The sequence below is a fragment of the Parambassis ranga genome, unplaced genomic scaffold, assembly GCF_900634625.1.
Source record: "Parambassis ranga unplaced genomic scaffold, fParRan2.1 scaffold_22_arrow_ctg1, whole genome shotgun sequence".
Lineage (NCBI taxonomy): Eukaryota > Metazoa > Chordata > Actinopteri > Ambassidae > Parambassis > Parambassis ranga.
Genome location: NW_021144778.1, coordinates 1,924,014 through 1,942,725, shown reverse-complemented (window position 1 = coordinate 1,942,725; position 18,712 = coordinate 1,924,014). Strand labels below are relative to the sequence as shown.

At 45.0% G+C, this 18,712-nt stretch overlaps 1 long non-coding RNA gene and 1 other non-coding gene across 2 annotated transcripts; one reads left to right on the top strand and one right to left on the bottom strand.

The window, feature by feature from the left end:
- Positions 1-3,700: 3,700 nt before the first annotated feature.
- trnaq-uug (transfer RNA glutamine (anticodon UUG)) lies at positions 3,701-3,772 on the bottom strand. The gene has a single exon. It is a non-coding gene; the product is annotated as a tRNA-Gln (tRNA).
- Positions 3,773-17,467: 13,695 nt separating this feature from the next.
- Positions 17,468-17,846, top strand: LOC114430259 (uncharacterized). The gene is made up of 3 exons (XR_003669970.1): positions 17,468-17,527; positions 17,606-17,709; positions 17,803-17,846. It is a non-coding gene; the product is annotated as an uncharacterized LOC114430259 (long non-coding RNA).
- The last annotated feature ends 866 nt before the right edge of the window (positions 17,847-18,712 follow it).

Sequence of the window (18,712 nt, the reverse complement as noted above, 5' to 3'; positions counted from 1 at the left end):
TTAAAAAAAAATACTAAATTTAATAATCCCAGAAGGGAAATTGCTTAAAGCTGCTGCCAAGCAGTGTCATACAATGACCAGCACTGGAGGCAATGTGGGTCAAGGACACACAACCCTGCTCTACCACTGAGCCACTGCTGATGTTGCCTTCCCTTCTGGACTGCTGACTTGCCAGAATACTGACTGTTACTCCTGAATTCTACGTATAATTCCGGAATTCTGTTGACTATTCTGGAATGCTGCTGCTTATTCCGGATTTCTGCCTTTCATTCTAGGACAAACAAATGAACTGCTTTGTGGCTCTGTGGCACAATGGATAGCGCAGGCTTTATAATTGTGAATTATAAGACAGCTACTGTAATATCTGGTCATTATTTTTCAAACTAGCATGTACACTTATCTTTTACTGCTATATTTCACACTGCCTTAATTTTCCAGGTGTTTCATCGGGTCCCAAGGGCAGCCAGACCTGTTCGACTCCATTCAAGAAAACTCTACAAGTCCTTGCCTTGCTTCAATCATCTCTATGATTATGACCTGGATGACTGAGACTCTTCATCAGCATACACCAGTGTGTTGCCAACAAAGCCTGTGTGATGGCTGAGACCACCATCCAGCTGCCTGAGGTGAACACAGCAATGCTGGCATGACGGTGAGTAAATCATGAAGTATGTGAACCATGTCAGCTGTATTTGTGGAATATATTGCTTCTGTAAAACTTTTGTTGTTGTTGTTTTTTTCAGGTACAACAAGCAGAGTCGGGCTCGGGAGACCGAGGTGCTTCAGCAAGCCATTGAGTCTCCAAAGCCATCCACACCTCAGAGAGAAGCTCTCTTGACCATGGCTGCAGGGGACAACCTGCACAGCTTTACCGTGCCAGCCAATACAGCAGAATGGCCAGGTTTAAAAGGCAGCTGGTGTTTGGGGGAGACAGACCCCCATCTCTTCTCTGAATCTTGAGGCCAGCCCGGCATCTGCTTCACTGCAGCATCCTGCCACCAGCACAGCATCTTTGCTGCAGTGTATATCAGTGTGTATATAGTGTAAACAAACACATTCTTTTGGTATCAGTTTCCCCCTCTGTGTAATTCAGTTAATAATAATAATGTTCAGGTAGTTGGGCATGTACAGCTTCATAGAATGATAGTAGATTGAACAACAGGTCTGCCAGACAGTATTGTTTGACCTCTGGAATGTGTGGATTCTTAAAACTGTGAATCTGCCTTTATCACAATTAAATGAGGCTATAAACATTACAAAAGCTTTTGTTCGGTTTTTACAGGATTTGTAAATACAGTCTGATTTCAGTGTTTGTAAATACCATTTAATTTCACAAAATACTTTGATAAAAAATGATGTTTATCCAAATATGAATTTAGACTAATATTAAGAGGCTTTATTAGCAGTAAAGACTGCAAATAAACTCCTACTGGTCCTTTACATGTGCTCAATGTGAGCAATATTCCCCCCAAAAAGTTACTGAAATGGTAATAACAATAAGGTTTTTTTCCATTGTTCTTATATATTTGGGTTTGTGGGGGTTAATCAAGAGTCTGGAGCCATTGATGAGCCTTATATTGCAGACAAGGTCGGTATACAAAAAAGGATGTTAAGAAAAATGCAGATTAAAACATTACAGCTTGTTACTAAGGATACAATTATTGTATGCAATCCTGTTCCTCTCAAGCTCTTTCCATATTAGCTAAACAGCGAGCAGATTGCATTTATCCCATTCAATGCATGCATGTGCAATTGGACTATTACAGCAAATGACACGTGAAATTTGTCATATACAAACGGTGTGCATCACTCTCCTTTCGCTTTGTTTTTAATTATAACGTCACCTCGGTAAAATGTCATACAACGACCGATATGTTTCGCGTAATTTCAGTGCAAAATATTAACGCACCTAGCGGGATTCGAACCGGCGCTCTCGGCGCGATTTGTGGCGCGATTTGTGGCATCAACGTCGACACATGGGCGCTAGCCTTGGCGCAATGGATAGCGCATTGGACTTCTAGATAAACACAGGAGAAGTGATTCAAAGGTTGTGGGTTCGAGTCCCACCAGAGTCAAAGTGCCTTTTAACTTCCTGTGGCGCCGTCCTTCAGGGTGGATACAGCTCCTGTCCAGAGCTAGAAAAAAAGGACTGCACCCAGACATCCCGGAAAACAGCGTCTCTGCCCCCGGATTTGTGACCGTACAGGTGGACAGAGATCTGACTGGTGTGAGCTTTTGCTTGGCACAGAGGCAGCTAATAAACTGAAAGTTGTACCTTTTTCAAATGACATGGTGAGGAGGAGAACAGAAGATCTCTCAGCTGACATTCAGGCACAGCTGCTGGATAGACTGCGATCATGTAAGAAATGTTCCTTTCAGTTGGATGAATCAACAGAGCAGAGCATCTCCAGTGCTGCTCAGTTGATAGTTTTGGTGTGCTATCCCTGGAAAGGAGATATTTTGGAAGACTTTCTGTTCTGCAAGTTACTGCGCAGATAAAGTCTGTCAATCCAGAGATTAAAGCTGCTCACTGTATGCTGCTGAACATGAGGCACTGCTGGATCACTCTGAGGTGCGATGGCTGTCGCAATGGCTGCAGCACAGAGCTCAAACTGTACCGACCAGCTCAGAGGAGAAGAAGAAGGAGCAACATCACATCAGGAAGGAAGGAATTGTCACTGCAGAACTGAAGAAGCTACTCGGGGGAGTGTTGGTCCCACTTAAGATTAAAATTTAGGGTGTTTTCACACTTGCTCCCTTTCGGCCCTCTAAACGAATGCAGATCGATGACTCAGGATTTTTTGCTCTATTTAACTCTAACTCTGTTTTCCCTGAATGTGCAGTAATTTAACCAGAAAACACAGGAGAAAGCCGACATTCTGCTTCAAGTGAAAACTACCCAGACTTCAGTGCAGTGGAGGAGTCTGAGAGCTCTAGTGGACCTGGTGTGAACAGAAAGAGGACTAAATTACATAAAACCAGTGACCCTGACATGATTTGAACATGCAACCTTCTGATCTGGACTCAGACGTGCTACCATTGCTCCATGAGGTCTGTTCACAGCTTCTGCTCTTCCAAGGACTCGGTTTAGCATGACATGATTAGCTTGATGTTCATATATGTGTTACTCATTATTACTAGATGAGCTGCACTGAAACATCCAAGCCACCACGTCCCAGCACATATCAGAGATGCAGAACAGATGGAACAGTCTTATGGAGTGATGGAGGCCATGAAGCCTCCTAAAGCTTTGAATGGAGCTAAAGTCATGATGCACTGACCTTTCTTTTTATATAATGTCTCATAAGTATTTGTTATAATATTGCCCCAAAAAGTCAGTCACACTTGTGTGAAACCAGCCTGTCCAGTTAGGATCAACACTGATTGTGGATCAGCTGCTGTTGTGCAAATGGAACAGACAACAGGTGGAAATGAGAGGCAGTTATCAAGACAGCCCTATAAAGGAGGTATGTGTTATAATACTAAATTATGTCTTCAGCTACTTTTATACTCATTATTAATCCCAGATTAAGGTGTCATTTAGGAGAGAGATTTAAATTCTATCTTTATGTAACTTCTCCTTCTGATACACTCTGATAGTTATTCAGTTACAACATGCTGACTGGAAATCTGCAAAGTGAGCCCTGAATTTTTAGAGAAAGCAGAAAGGACACCAGTATTACTGTCCAAACTAAACTAAAGGTTCCACTGAGATTTGAACTCAGATCACTGGAGTCAAAGTCCAGAGAGCTAACCATTACACCATGGAACCTGCTTCTCATGGGTCTTCTTCTCCTCCTCTACCCGGCCGACTGTCAGCAGTTTGACAAAGACTGAACACTTTGCATATCACTGTCCTCCATGTCTAGATAAGGCTTGCTGTCTAGCAGCTGGGAGAAATGTCTTTTTGTGGCTGTGGCATTAGCCCAACATTGAATCATAAAGTTTATTTGTTGCATAACAGGAAGTGGTCTTGTATTAGGGTGTGACCCTCCTGAGAAGCAGAACCTCTCCTCTGATAATTGTCTCTCATTGGACAGATATGAAAATTAGCCTGAGCTATCCGGGCTCTACATGTTGTTACAGAGAATAATTCTGTGCAGACAGGTTAACTGAAACAGAGAGCATTGATTCAGGGTGAACTTCCTGTGTGTGCAGACAGTGGAGGTGGTTTCAGGTGTTATAAATTGGCATCCCCATGGTTCAGATGAAGAAGTGGTTCCAGTTCCTCACAGGTCCTGTGTTCAAATCCCGGACGAGCCCACATCTTTGAACTTCAGTAGATTGGATGTTTGCATTTACAGGATTAATCTTTATTCCAACTTAGACCCTGTAAACAGCTGTCTGCTCAAACTCCCAGCAGCAATCATTCTAGAACTGAGACCAAATCATCAACCGCAAGCTCTACTTCCGACTGTATCCTGGGGAAGCCACTCCACGCCTGTGTGGACTCCCCAAGATACACAAGGAAGGAGTCCCCCTCTGCCTCCTTCAGGTGATGCTTTATGGCCTCTGATGTCACCTGGAGATAGTGGAGAAAAAACAGACAAAAGAAGTGAAAGAGGAGCATGACAACTAGAACAAGAACAACAAAAAGTTTCAATTACAATTAGGAAAACGATCAGAAAGTTGAAAATGATGACACGTATGATCTCTGCCAGATCCCCACCTTTGACTCCTGGAGAGTCTGAACGAGCTCCTCATTGTCAAGTATATTCCCCTTAGAGTTAGAGAGAAGCTCAACAATGCGGTCCTCGATATCTTTCAGCTGATTGCGGTCAGCGTTGATGCGAACAATCAGCTTATTGCTCTGTTCCTCAAGATGTGGACTCTCAAGACGCACCACATCACTTTAAAGAGAGAAACAAGTTGCAGGGTAATTGTAATTTTCAAGGGTTTTGGAGGTAGAGAAAGGAGAAGAAAGGGGGGGAAAGAGAAGGAAAAGGGTAAAGTTGTGAATGTGAGTCTTAAAGTTTGGTTAGAATTCAATATCTGTCTTGTGTCTACCTGAGCAGTTGGTCCTCCAGGCCAGACTCAGTCACAGTGAAATTGATGATTGTAACTTTAATACATTTCTGGAAAACAGAAAAAAATGTACATGCCAAAAGACACATTTTACATTAATCGAAGCCAGGATCACACACACTACAATTCTAATGAAACACTAATTAATTTATGAAGATTTAACTGTCATGTCCCTCTGCATCATCAGAGCCTTTGTTTTTTCTGTCTAACAAAAACGCTCCTCAGACTTATTCGGCCGTTACAGTCACCATGCAACCCCTGGTTTGAATAAACACTGGAGTAAACCCTTGCATTCACAGGGTCCTGCTGCTCTCCTGGCTGGTGTTGAACAAAAGGGCATTGCACACAGGTGTAGCTGGCAGGTGATTTAATGTCTGCAGAAACATGGTTTGATGCCAGGCGTTCATTATACTGCCCAATATGTAGCTTCAATGGCAGAAGGATTCACAAAGGTTCTTGTGTGCGATACTGTTTTTATTCCAAACGTGTGCTTCTTGGAAAGCACATAAATACCTATTATAGTTGATAGCCGTTTGGGATTTTGTGAGCAAAGGTTTGTTGAATGTGAATTCCAAGACTCCTTAGTGACCTAACTGTCTCTGGTGCACACTTGCTGATGCCAAGTGTATTACCTACAGCATTCAAGGAAACATGATCAGACATGGAAACACAATAAAGAAGCAGTGAAAATATCTTAATTTAGTGCAAATTTGCAATGCTGAACGAGCTGGTTGGTGTCCTTTCTACTGTATGAAGGGAAGCTTGGTATTGTTGCGTTAGGTATGCTGGGGCGGAGTCCAGTCTCTGACTTTGTCTCTGACTGTGTCTGAAAGGAGGTTCTATTTTCATAGAATACATATGTCCTCTGAATTAATTTACGCCACCTGATCCTGTGGGTCGATCATAAGAGGCCAGCGACGGTCTTTGGTTACCAGGATTCCATTCTCTGTAGATACAGTGTCACAGGGCAACCCTTCAGTGTTCCACTGGAGGATGTGTCGTGACCTTCCCTGGTCACCCCGGATTGTCAGATTCCGTCTCCTGTATTCAGAACATTGAGTGAAAGAAAATACCCTGGGTTTTGTAGTTTCGCCTTTTGCAAAAGGGAGAACACAGTGAACACAGGCCTTTCAGTCTGCTTCACTCCCGTCCATACGTGTTCTGCCCTTCCCTGTACACAGGCATGTTTTATTGAAAGTTGAGGTACATTTGCATAACAGATAAACAGTTCTTCAAGACCCTCGTAGGTATTTCCATATTGGGACATGTTGCCCCGTTATCCACACCTACTTATTATAATAATGTTATTTATGACTGTGAAACACTCTGTTTCCCTCCTATGTTGGATACTTTATCTTACGTCCACCTTCACCATAACAAAAGGGCTCCAGTAATATAAACATCCTCCCTAACTCTCTGTAAGGGTGTATGTGTGTGTGTGTGTGTGTAGAGAGTCCCCCTTTTTCTCTGAATAAAAGCATACATACGAGTAAATATGTGCTCTGTATCATGTCAGCGCGTAGGTAACCTTTATATACTTCCACAGATGTCATATGGATCACTCAGAAAGTCGATCAGGCTGAAGGGGGAACTGATGGGTATGTTTAGCTTCTGACACTGCTTAATCCACTGGGGAACAAGAGTAAACAGGGTATATGGTATTAGCTGTTACTGCTTTTTCACAATATGTTTCTAAAAAAAAAAAACTCTAGACCAGGCTCACATTGGCCATGCCAGCTGCACACTTTATCACAGAGGCCCTAAAGGTTTTAAACCATCCCATCACACTGTACCTACCAGCTGTCTATGGTGGGAAGTGAAGGCTCCATAGTAGGCAATGCAGGCAGCTGCAATGCATACATTTCCCACAACACTGTTGATGTCCTGCTCAAGATTTGCAAAATTTTTTTCCCAGCGTATCTGCTGTCCCCCAGAGCAGAAGTCAGTTTCCCTGCTCTGTCCAGTCGAGCCTGTGTCAGAGCCATTTTGTAGGTCCTTCATCTGATCCTCCACCTCCTTAAGTTGTTGTTGCTTTTCCCTTAGTGTTTTCTTGGTTGTATCCAGCTCTGCCTGCGTAGGTAAGGGTAGCGGGAGAAGAGTATGCAGACCAGTCACACAGAGCGGTGCATGGCAGATGAATAGCCAAAGTGACAAAGGAACAGACAGCAGACTGTGAAGAAATATTGCAAATGTGCATGTGTATCAGTAATAATAAACTGCACTCTTTATGACTGACCTGTGCTTTAACCACGTTTTCTCTTTCTTTGGAGTAAAGATCCATAGCTATGACCCACATGCACAACGACCCGTAAGCTTTGGACACCTTCTCCACCTAAAAGCAGCACATGATAAAGTATTACACCCAGCACACTGAAACAAACTGTGTCAAATTCCATCTATTTTTTCAGAATATATATCATTAAATCTACATAGCCTACGGTACAGTGGATAAAGGATGTAAATTACATTGCCATTCCAATACTGACATTAGAATAGAATAGAATCTGGCTTTTATCAGGTCAGAGGTGCTGCTGTCCTTAGTCTGAATTTATGACCATCTCGTACCAAGCGGAGCTCCAGAGAGCAGAAAAACAACTGATCTCATCTGCCACAGCCTGAACTGCAGAAAACAAAGTTATATGACACACTATGAAATGACTTATTAATACATTCAGTATCCTCAAATTACTTTGATTTTCTATAAAACTTCCTAACACATAAACACTTATGAAAATCACATTATTAAGTGATAAACACATTTAAACATGAATACTTCATGTTAGGGGCACACTCCTCTATATCTGAACACACACTGCAGAATCAATTCTTTCACCCTACACTAGACAGGCTGATTTCACACTGTGGCCAGATCAACCTGTCTCTGGCAACAGATTAAGTACCACAGGCTTCTGAACTGCTGTGATCTCCAACCTCACCTTTATTTCTAAGATATTTCAAAGGGTGGCTGCAAGTCAGTCCACCTACAGCACCGGTCTGAAGTGTTCCTGGATTAAACAATAATCTGTTAAATATCACAGACCAGAGTGAAATCAAGTCCTTTTGAGGCAGAAATAAGCCCCTGGACTCACTGTGGGGCCACAGTCACTTTTTGGCAGATGAAAACACCAGTTTTTGAGGTTTATTATTTTAAAGGGGTCTTCATGGTATAAATGTGCTGGCTGCATCATAAGTTCTTGTTATTTAATGATAGTTAATTATAACTTCCTGGACCTGCAGACTCTTTGTCTTCATATGGGCTGAATGAAGGGAGACTAGCACAGATTTGACATGTGTGACTTCCACATGCTTTCCTACCATGAATGGAACAAGTCAAGCAGCACATGATGTGTTTGTGTAACACTGGAGATGTTAGCTGTACATGTGCAGAACAAAGACATGACCCACAGCAGACCATCATGTCCTTCTGATCAGTTTATTGAGTCTGTTTGTGTCCACTGCTTTCAGTCTGCTGCCCCAGCACACAACAGCAAACAAAATGGCACTGGCAACCACAGACTCATCAGCAGCAAGTTAGGTGATATTCAGGCCTAAAAAAATCCTTCAAACTTGGCACACATGTATAAGGCCTTCCTGCGATTGAGTCCTGTGAATTTGGTGCCTGTGTGTCAAAGTATTGCTGAGAAATTGCTGGAAATACGGTAAATCAGGTTTGGCTTTTCCACATTCAAGCCTGTGCCATTCAGACACAGAATGGCCAAACCTCTAAAATTGGCTCAGAACATTAGCTCTGGGCCCTGGACATGTGTGCCACTCAGTTAGCTACTTAGCTTTAGCAAGTGGCTAATGAGCTGGAACAAACATTTTGTCACTCAGTGGTGGGAGTTGAACAACATAGTCAAATATCAGCCTGACATTCCTAGAAGAAGAGAATGTTTCTTCATTGGAAGGAGGCCTGAGGTGTGTCACAGAATTGCTGAGTTAGTGCTGGAAATCATGTTTGGATCCCTACAGGGTCTCTGTAGGACCCAGAGGACAGAGAGTCCCACAGTGCAGACAGGCCCCCCTCTCAAAGGGGACAGGCAGGACATCTGGCCGGGGGAGAGGGAGGGGCCAGGTGGACGGAAAGACAGTGCAGCAGCTCATTCTGCTGCAGACAGAGGGAGAGAGCAGACCATTCTGAGAGAGCTCCAGCAACTGTAAGTTAAGCTAGTTTCTTCTTCATGCTAATAGCTTAGCATAGATCCCTGTGCAGGTCAAAACAGCTCATATTACCAGTGTTGATGCATGTACTTTTATACAGCTTCAGTGATTTGATTCTGCAGGATCTGTAGCTGTAAAATTACAGCTGAAAAACTTTTCTGTAGCAGAAAAAGTCAAATGATCCAATCTAGGCCACCTGCATTGCTGCATTAATTTCAGATTGCAGCCTTTCTCCCAGTTTTTCTTTGATGTCAACAGGCATCAAGTAGAAGCAGAGATATATGATATATTAATGCTGAATCAATCTTGAACCCCTTTTTCTTTCAGATGACAAAGCCTAAGCAGATGCTTACATGTCCTGTATGTGGTGGGACCTTCTGGTACGCCTCCAGGCACCTAATGAAGGCCCACCACATACAGAACACACAGGAGTGCACCCTGGTCAATGGTCTGGCCACAGACCATATAGCCCTTGGCTGTGTGCAGTGCCAGTGGGGACGGCCTGCACCAATTGCAGGGAGCTGGTGGCCAAAAAACGGGCTCTTCGGGAGAAGCTGGCACAGCTGGAGGTGAGTGAAGGGTAACAGTATGGCTTCACTTCTACGTAAATTGTATTCACATACAATGCACTTCATCTTCTCTCTCTACAGAGAAAGCTGCAGGGGGCTGGAAAAGAAGAAACCCTCTGCTCCAGCCACTGAGGCAAGTTGTTCCCCAGCAAGAATTTCACCAGCAGGAAAATGCCAGGCTCTGATCTAATGTTTCTTTTACAGCCTCAGTCATCATCCAGCTCTGGTGAAGATTATATGGTAGAGGAGGGGTGGTGGGATCAGGTGCAGCAGGAGGCAGAGTTAGCACATCTGGAGGCTGTGCAGGCACCGGTGGAGGTGGAGCCATGCCTCCTGAAGAGCCAACCCTCTGCTTCAGCCACTGAGACAAATTGTTCCTGTGACGGCCCCTGAGTGGGCTGGATCTCGTCTGTGTCTGGGGCCTTTAACTTTGCTCCCAGCTCTGTCTCCTCCTCTCCCCTTGTTTCTCTCCCTATTCTCAGGTGTTCCTGATCACGGTGCCACCTGGCGGGGGCGTGGCCGGCTAGGTTTAAAAGCCAGTTTCCAGCACTGATGTCTCTCTCTCTGCTCAGCCCTGCCAGCCCTGCTCTGCATTGTTTGTGTTGGCCTGCTCGCCAGCGGCCACCTTTTCTTTTGTTTTGGCACTTGTTTGGGTTGTTTCATTTTGTTATACTTTATTTTATGTTAATAAATTGCACTTTGATTGGCATCCCTCCCGTTTTGTGTTTTGTTTGTCCGCCTTCTGCGAGCCAGGCGTGACAAATGGGGGCTCGTCCGATTCTCTGATTGCCTGCTTGGGTCTCTGATTGTTGCAGTTTGTGGTCACCAGACAGAGTTAGGGTAAGTACTGGTCAGACATGCATGAGTCGGGAGTTCCCTGTTAGGCACAGGACACATTCTCCTTTGGGAGTGTGTCATTTTGTTTTGTTTGTTTGGTAGTGTTGCGGGGAGTGGTTAGTGTTGGTTGTTTCTGCAACCATCTCGGGGGCAGTCCAGGGGGTTTGTGTGCGGTGGTCTATTGGAGAGTGCCGTACCTCCCGCTGGGTTTGTGCTTAATCAACCCGCCACAGAACTGCATGAAGACTAGGGTCCAGCTGTAGCTAGACTGGTGGTTAGGCAGTTAGAGGGAATTTTCCTGTTTCCATGTTTGCCTGGATGTCTGTCCAGTACGAAGTTTACTCTGAGGTGAATTGGTGTGTTTAACATGGACTTGGCTGAGTTTTGTGAAGCGCCTAGCACTGCGTTTTTAGAAACTTGTAAAAAGGATCAATTATTAGAGGTTGCAGGGCATTATAATATTGATCTGAGGGATGGGATGCTTAAGGATGAAATCAAAACATTTATTTTGTTGTCATTATTTGAAAGAGGTGTGCTGCAGAAAGAGCCGGGCAGTGCAGCGGCTGTGAAGCCGGCGCCGCCAGGGGCATCAGTGATGCGCATGGAGGCGCTCACATTTGAGCAGCAGGAGCGGCTCCTTGAGCACCAGCAGCGGCTGTGTCAGATGCAGCTGGAATTGGAGCAGACTAAGCTCAGAATTTTGGACGGTCAGTTTAGGTTGTCCACCGCGGGGGTGGCAGACAGGTCTGGGTCTGTGCGTACTCATGAAGGCGGGGATATGACTGCTAATCTCCATCTTGTTCCTAAGTTTAATGAGCGAGATCCTGACACGTTTTTCGCTCTGTTTGAACGTGTGTCTGAGGCCAGACAGTGGCCAGACGCAGAAAAAATTCTTCTGCTTCAATGCGTGCTTACGGGTAAGGCGCAGGAGGCGTACTCTGCTGTGTGCGCGCAGGAGGGTTTGACGTATGAAACAGTAAAGACTACGGTGTTAAAAGCATATCAGCTGACTGCAGAGGCTTATAGGCAGAGGTTTAGGCAGTGGGTTAAACGGGAGAAACAAACACATGTGGAGTTTGTGGGGGAATTAAAGTCCCATTTTCGGCGCTGGTGTTCGGCTGTAGGGGTTAATACCTTTGACGGGCTTAGTGAGCTTATTGTTTCGGAGCAATTTAAGAATACCTTACCAGGTCGTGTTGTTAATTATTTGAACGAGCGTGAGCCAGACGGTGTGTTCAAAGCTGCTCAGTTGGCTGATGATTTTGTCTTGACACACCAAGGTGGCATCAATTTTGCTGGATTGCGTTCAGGGTCTGCGAATAAATCCGGTGATTTTGTTGATGCACACGTTGCGTCTGTTAAACGGGGCTCCTCTCGCAGGTCTGTTCAAATGGGGCGTCCTGTGAGATCTGGTAATGCAAATGTGTGCAATTACTGTCGCGGAGAAGGCCATTGGAAAGATCGATGCCCTCTGTTAAAAAGAGGTGGTGCGCCTTCCCTGGCACCAGCTATGCTGTGCGCTGTGCCGCGCAGTGAAGAGACAGTAATGCCAGAGTCCGGTGATAGCTCAGGCTTTGATCCGTTTATTACAAGCGCAAGGGTGTCTCTAACCGGTAGTGATGAGGGCGTAAACATTAAAGTGCTTCGTGACACAGGAGCCAAGCACTCATTTATCGTTGACTCTGTGTTGCCGTTCTCCAATGACACACTAACTGGTGATTCCATTGTGATGCACGGCATGGAGCTTGGTTTTGTCCCGGTCCCTCGACATCATGTTGTTTTGGACTGTGATTTAGTCAAAGGTGTGTTTCCTGTGGGTGTGCGTCCTGCCTTGCCCTTAGGAGATGTGGCTATGATTTTGGGTAATGACATCTGTGGGAGTGCCGTGTGGGCGAGTGGTCCTCCGCCTCCCGTGGTTTCCTCGGAGCCTTTGCTACCTGAAGAGTCTTGTGACAGCCAGATTTTTCCGGTTTGTGCTGTGACGCGCGCACAGAGTAAAAAGGAGGGCGATTTGGTGGAGTCACCCTCTGTTAAACCTGCAGTTGGGCCTGCGTTGTGGTCTAGTCTGCCTGTGGCCGTGTCCCGGGATGAGTGGGTTAAAGCGCAGAAAGCGGATCATACCTTGTCATCGTTGTGGGACCAGATGTTGTCAGCTGATCAAATTATGGATGCTGCGCAGGGTTACTTTGCACAGGATGATTTGTTAATGCGTAAATGGGTTCCGGTTGGCAGTGAAATGGTAGGCGACCCTGTGTTTCAGGTGGTGGTACCTGAAGTGTTTAGGACGGATGTATTGAAAGCTGCACATGATCAAAATGGTCATTTTGGGGTGCGTAAAACATACATGCACATTCTAAAGCACTTTTTCTGGCCTCGTGTCAAAAAAGATGTGGCGTCCTATATTAAATCTTGTCACGTGTGTCAGCTGACCGGCAAACCGAACCAGAGCATTAAACCAGCACCGTTACAGCCAATCCCAGCAGTGAATGAGCCGTTTGAATATCTTGTTATTGACTGCGTGGGGCCATTGCCTGCATCAAAATCGGGTTGTAAATATTTATTGACGGTGATGTGCCAAAGTACGCGGTATCCTGCCGCTTATCCTCTGCGTTCAATCACCACAAAGGCTGTTGTCAAAGCACTTTCTCAGTTTATTTCTGTATTTGGGATTCCTAAGATTGTACAAAGTGACCGTGGGTCAAATTTTTCTTCACACATGTTTGCCCACGTTTTGAAAATTCTTGGTGTTAAGCACAATCAGTCTACAGCGTATCATGCACAGAGCCAGGGAGCACTGGAGCGCTTCCACCAGACTTTGAAATCGCTTTTACGCGCATATTGTACTGAGCTGGATAGAGACTGGGAAGAGGGGATTCCATGGTTGATGTTGGCGGCTCGTGAGGCTGTGCAGGATAGTGTGGGTTTCAGCCCGAACAAGCTCGTTTTTGGACACACAGTGCGTGGCCCTTTGGCGACTTTGAAAGATAATTTAGTTTAGAAGCGCCAAAGAATTTGATTGACTTTGTAAATGGTTTTCGTCACCGCTTGTATACAGCAGGGTGTCTGGCTAAAGAGAAACTGCAGTTAGCCCAGAGGAAGATGAAAGTGAAATATGATCGCCATGCAAAGCGTCAAGAATTTAGTCCTGGGGACCAGGTCCTTGTGCTGACTCTGGTTTGTTCCCCCTTTCAGGCAAAATATTCAGGTCCTTTCACTGTGAAGGAGAAATTATCTAATAACTACTCCTGGTCGTAGAAAGAGAACACAACTCTGTCACGTCAACCTCTTAAAACCTTACTATCAACGCTCCGCAGAGGGCAGCAGCGTACAGGACACAGTCTGTCCAGCCCTCGCGGTTGATACGTGCATTATTGCACAGGAGGGAGACGGGGTCTCGGACCCTGATGATGGTGTGTTGTCTGGCCGGTTGAAAAATTCTGAGTCACTCAAAAATCTTGATTTGCTGTTATCCCATTTGTCCATGTCACAACGTGCCGAATTGACTGAGATTATTAAAAAGTTTCCAGGGCTTTTTGGCGACGTGCCGTCCCGCACCAGTTGGATTGTGCATGACATTGATGTGGGGCGCAGCCCATTAAACAGCGGTTTTACCGCATGCCACCAGCGAAGCTAGAGTGTTTGAATACGGAGATTGAGTACATGTTGCAAAATAATGTTGCAGTTCCATCCTTCTCTAGTTGGGCTTCCCCTTGCATTCTGGTGCCAAAGGCTGATAAGACACTTCGTTTTTGTACGGATATGAGGAGGGTTAATTCAGTCACAAAAACTGACTCATTCCCTTTGCCTAGGATGGATGATTGTATAGATCGGGTTGGCTCAGCTAAATTTGTCTCAAAGTTTGATTTGCTTAAAGGTTATTGGCAGGTGCCGCTGTCACCGCGGGCCCAGGAGATCGCTTCTTTTGTCACTCCCTCTGGCCTGTATTCATATACTGTGATGCCTTTTGGCTTAAAAAATGCTCCAGCGACGTTTCAGCGTCTGATGAATCGAGTTACAGCAGGGTTGGATGGATGTTCGGTCTACCTGGATGACGTGGTGGTGTTTAGTGACACGTGGCATTCTCATCTGCAGAGGATTAAAGCGTTGTTTGAGCGGCTGTCGGAGGCACAGTTAACAGTGAATTTGGCAAAGTGTGAATTTGCCCAAGCGACTGTGACGTTCCTTGGACACGTGGTTGGCCAGGGTAAGGTTGCGCCTGTTGGTGCCAAGGTAGCGGCAGTGGCTGAATTTCCCCAGCCCACCACTAAAAAAGAACTTCAACGGTTTCTAGGTCTTGTGGGTTATTATAGGAGCTTCTGCAGAAATTTCTCGACGGTAGTCTTCCCTCTGACAGAGCTGTTAAAAGCTCGAGTAAAATTTATCTGGTCGTCAGATTGCCAACAAGCGTTTGAAAATGTTAAAACACTTCTGTGCTCTCGCCCTGTTCTAGCGGCCCCTCGGTGTGACAGGCCTTTTGAGCTCCAGGTGGACGCCAGCCAGGTTGGGGCTGGTGCGTCCAGCAAGAATTTCACTGTCACCGGCAGGAAAATGCCAGGCTCTGATCTAATGTTTCTTTTACAGCCTCAGCCGTCATCCAATGGGGGTGTGGCGGTGCCGGCAGAGGTGGAGGTGCCTGACTTTGACGGCGGGGAGGACAGGGCTCTAGACTAACTTTTTGCACTGGTTGCACTGGTGCACCGCATCACACTTCCATATATTTTTGTACGCATCAGTACATTTTGTACATACATATCATCTTAAAATGAGTTTGGACCTTGTATAATGAACACAGTTACATAAAAAGTATTTTAAATACTGATAAAGTACTGATAGTACTCATTCAATAATTCAATACTCATAGGTTGTGAGTCCGATCTAGGGATGACCATAACATGGGGCACTCAGGAGAAAAACACATTCCTTTAGAATCTGGCTTTTATCAGGTCAGAGGTGCTGCTGTCCTTAGTCTGAATTTATGACCATCTCGTACCAACCGGAGCTCCAGAGAGCAGAAAAACAACTGATCTCATCTGCCACAGCCTGAACTGCAGAAAACAAAGTTATATGACACACTATGAAATTACTTCTTAAATGTATTTTCCAAGCTGACCGGAAGCATTACTTCTGGTCTCGCGCTGCCTCCTTGTGGCGACATGCCGAACGGGGGGTTTGCTAGGGGCGACTGACAACAGACCTGAGCCCTAGCAACCGGCAGAGAGACGCTGTATAAAGCCGGAGTCAAGAGATATTGCTGAGAATTACTGCGTTGTTGCTTTCCATAGCATTTGTCAGGCGCGGTGTTAAAATGGAATCTATGTCTGAAGTTCTCGACCCAGTTTTGGCTGAAGTGGGGTGGGGTAGCCGTTATGCTGTCCCCGAGCTCAACGCTGAAAACAAAGCCTTACTGGAGGAGGTGAGGAAACTTATTATTAACATGTTTAATGGCACAGACGTGTTTAGCTTCCTTTTCTCTGTTTGTTTTTGGGTGTCATCATGTGGGTCGTTTAAACTCACTGAAGAATAATGTTGTAACACAAACCGTTGATGAGGTTTGTTTTGACTGAGTGCAGGTTGTGCACACGGTCCTCCTGCAGTGACACCAGGGTCACTGTTCAATTCATTATTTTAAATATTTAAGAGCAGCTGAAATTTCCAAATAAAATGTAACATTTGAATCTTTTTTTCTTGTTAAGTGTCAGATATGTATGTATGGACAAAAGGTCCTCACTTTACACTTTAGATTGTGTTTTCTTAATGTTATTGCACATCGGTTTTCGGTATCTGAATTTTGATTCACTGTGTGCTGTGTCATGATGATGTCAACAGATTTGTAGAAAAGAGATAGAGCGGACACAACTGGAAGACAAACTGGAGAAAAACAAGGAACAAAAGAAGAACATGGCCAATTACCTAAAGAATATTAAAGAAGAGCTGGAAAACACTGAGGTCAGTATCTATGAGTTGTGATATGTTTGTTTTGTGGTGGGTTATGCAAAACACGCTGGAGGTCCGAGCCTTTCATAAATAAAAAATAGAAAAGAGAAGTAGCTATAGATTGTGATGCCACAATAACATGTATCTGTATCCCCAGAACAACATTTTCAAGGCCAAACAGAAGCTGGAGGAGTTCAGGCAGCAGATGAACTGGGACCAGCAGACAATGGATTGCATTTTGGAGGAGTCAGCAGGCAAATATGAGGACACGATGGCCATCAACAAATACGCTCAGCAAGATGAGCAGAGGATCAAGGTAAAGAGATGAAAACATCTCTCTTCTGCAGCACTTACAGCTTTGAGTTATCATCAGCTAACAGCTGTCTAACCTCCCCTGGTGCAGTCGCTCATTCTGGCGATAGAGAAGAAGTCTGTGGAGGCCAATGAAAAGCTCAAAGCACTCGATAAAGAGAAGACTGAGACAAAATTAGCCCAGGTAATGTGTAAAAACACAGCACATCCATGGTGTTATTACTAACAGTATGTGTAGCCAGTTGTGGTTTCCCATTAAAATCCCTCTGCTGTCGTACCAGCTTGCATTGGATAAGGTGACAGAGAATCTGCAGCAGGCTCACCTGGAGACACAGCAGCTTACCCACCTGTGGGAAAACACTATCAAGTACATGAAGCAACAAGATGCTGAGATGCAGCAGTGTGCACTGGTAAAGCATGGGACATTAAACATCTACTGGTCACTCATTCTAGAGTGAATTCACACAGGAGTCTTTTCTTTTAAATTATTATTGCAGCAACTTGCAAAAGTCAACCAGAAGCTGAGGGAAAACAGGGCCGCCATTGCAGAGAAGAAGCACCTGATGGAGATCCAGAGGAACAACAGGAAAGAAACCGAGAGGAAGTCAGCGGTGGCCAACAAACAGGCAGTAAAACTGCAGCAGGAGCTGAAGGAGCAGGAGAGTGACTGTGGCAGGCTGCAGGATGAGGTGCTGAATGTGGACTAATAATAAACTGCCTTCATATTGATATTATTATAAGTGAACTGACTCTCGTGTGTCCTGCAGCTGAAAAGCTGCAAAGGCAACCTAGAGAGAACAACCTCTGATGTGAAGATGCTGACGTCCCACATATCCACGATGAAGAAGGACATCCAGGACTACAATGACAAGTCAGTGTATCACAGCAGGGCTCTGTGTGTGTATTGACTGGAGCTGTGGTAATGTACTACACAATGTCTGTTTTATGTTTCTGTGTATTTTAGACTGAAGGAAGCCAAGATCCACAATGCTGCGCTGGAGGAGAAACCGAAGGTTGAAGTAGATTTTCCTCAAAGCTAAGAATGGACCTGACAGAAAGGCTGTATGCACTGTGATTTTAAACTCATGGGTTCCCTATCAGGACAGCATGGTGGAGCACAAGTTTATGAAGCTAGAGGTGGAGCGTATGAGGGATCTGCTGTACAACAAGGCAGACGGCGTGCTGTCTTTGGAGAAGAGGAAGCTGAACCTGCAGAAAGCTATGACAGAGAGGGAGGATGAGATCAAGGTGTACAAAGAAATGCTCAGCCAGCAGCTGAAGCTCGGTGAACAGGAGAGGCAGAGACTCAGGTAAAAAAAAAACAAATCACTCAGTTCTCAAAGGTTTGTCACATCACTCAATGTCAATCATTGTGTCTCAGTGCTGAACTCAATGAGAAACTGTCCAAGACTGAAACCATTAAGAAACATTTTGAGGTTGTGACCCTGACCAAGGCAGGTCCTGAGGCGGAGGGGGAGCAGTCACAGGCTTACTACATCACTAAGGTCGGAGCTCTTCACACATAGTCTACTGAAGCACACACCATGGTTCCAGACTTTTGCATCATCTGTGTGTGCTTTTCACCAGGTTGCACAAGAGAAAGGGGAACTTAAGCAGAAGGGTGATGAGCTGGATGCTAAAATCCACAAGCTGGAGCAGGAAAAGAGAGCTCTGGAGAACACCAACCAGCTGTTCAGCAACTCTAACTCTGTATACCGCAAATCTTTCAACAAAGCTGAAGAATCCAGTATGTAAACCAGCCACAGCCCTCTTCAACTGTATACTTGTTGATTGATTGATTGTTAAATGATGGTGGCAGCTTTAATTGGCCACGATGTAATTTGTTTTCGTTTTAGGTCCGGACTATCAGGAGA